Below are 1,582 nucleotides of genomic sequence, written 5' to 3'. Positions count from 1 at the left end.
TTTTGAATATCACTTAAACATGATATATTGTCAATGAAGAGCTGGAGCAAGACAAAACAGAATATACATGTATATGATACTGTCAGACAGTGTAGAATAAGAGCATTTTTCCAATCTCAAAGCTACTTAAAGGGAAATAAAATGGGAAAACTGCATGTTAAAGAGATGAACAAATACCTTATCTGTTATGTTCACACTGCAGTTACTAGAAATGGTCATCACTTCATGGCTGATAAAACAATAGTTCCATGTTTTTACAATTACACTTACTACCTTTCTTCCTGAGAATTAGAAAAGAAAATTGATGGGCTGTCACTTTCACATCCGCATGTAAAGTTTGGAGCTGGAGCCAGGAAGTGATTAGCTTAGCTTAGCTTAGCATAAAGACTGGAATCAGGAAAAGGTAAAAAAAAAAAAAAATGCACCTTTAAAACTTGCTATACATACACATATCTCATTTGTATATGGGCACAGCTAGGCTAGTTGTCTCTCCTGCACGCTTCTTCATGCTAAGCTAAGCTAATCACCTCCCAGCTCTACACTTAGCGTAGAGCAATACTATAACTACGAATCTTTCTTAACAGTATGTTATGTGTTTAGTTCAGTCAGCCAACTCATGTAGAATAGATCATTATTTAAATGTAGAATATGTACAGTATTAGTGTTTGGTGTCTATTCTCTGACCTCGTCGCTTCCCATAAGGAAACTCACCCAGCAGGGAATGGGGAGCAACAATACTAACTCCGGCCCATAGGGGAAGGTATAGACGCTGGGGTGGAGGCGGGGCTTTTCAAATGCTATATGTGTTACATCTGCTCCTGCGGTCTCCCCTGACACTCCATCCACATCCATTTCTATGTCTTCCTAATTGTTGTCACTCCCCCAGTGACTCTCTCTCTCCGTCTTCTCCCTGTGTGTTTGAGTGCGTGTCTTTGATTGTCTGAGTGGAGACAGGTGTGCCTGAGTCAGAGCAGAACCCCACCAGCTGCACCAAGTCCTGTAATCAACCCTGCATATATAATCTCAGCTCTGTCACATCCACTCTGCCAGATTGTAGCGTCTGTTCAGTCAGTACTACACTTCTAGCCATTCTTGTCTACCTGAGCATTTTGCTCATTTCCCCTTGTCTTTTACTGAGTCTGAACCAGTTTCCTCCCTGCAGTTATGCCTGTTCTGCCCTCAGGCCCCTGCCTCCTCAACCTCGTCTTGTCTGCTCCATTCTCCCAACCTGAACCCACCAAGCTCCACACTTCACCTTCTGGATCTCCGTCTGGCTCAGCTCTGAACCACTCCCTGGACCTCACCTGCCTAAACTTATAACCTTGCAGTCCTGAAAATAAAAACTGTTTTACTTCGATCCTCTCAAGCCGGTCTGTGTTCACACTCGGGTTCACCTGCTTAGTTGCCATGTAATGATATGAGTGGCGGCCATAGCAGCAAGCAACAACATAACTAGTGTGAGCGTGAACTAGCTTGCAGACTTTGCTTCATATAAGGATGGCAGCTTTTTGAAAAATGATCTAATATCATTGTTTATTCATTATTAATGTTTTTAGCCACCTTTAACAAACACCTTTTCCTA

General features: G+C 42.3%; 1 long non-coding RNA gene across 1 annotated transcript; it reads left to right on the top strand.

The window, feature by feature from the left end:
- The first annotated feature begins 280 nt into the window (after positions 1-280).
- Positions 281-1,357, top strand: LOC137180588 (uncharacterized). Its single transcript, XR_010928008.1, has 2 exons — positions 281-1,067; positions 1,163-1,357. It is a non-coding gene; the product is annotated as an uncharacterized lncRNA (long non-coding RNA).
- Positions 1,358-1,582: the final 225 nt, after the last annotated feature.

This window comes from Thunnus thynnus, chromosome 3 (genome assembly GCF_963924715.1).
Source record: "Thunnus thynnus chromosome 3, fThuThy2.1, whole genome shotgun sequence".
NCBI lineage: Eukaryota > Metazoa > Chordata > Actinopteri > Scombriformes > Scombridae > Thunnus > Thunnus thynnus.
The sequence above is the reverse complement of the archived record's forward strand: the minus strand, read 5'-3'. Positions and strand labels throughout refer to the sequence as shown.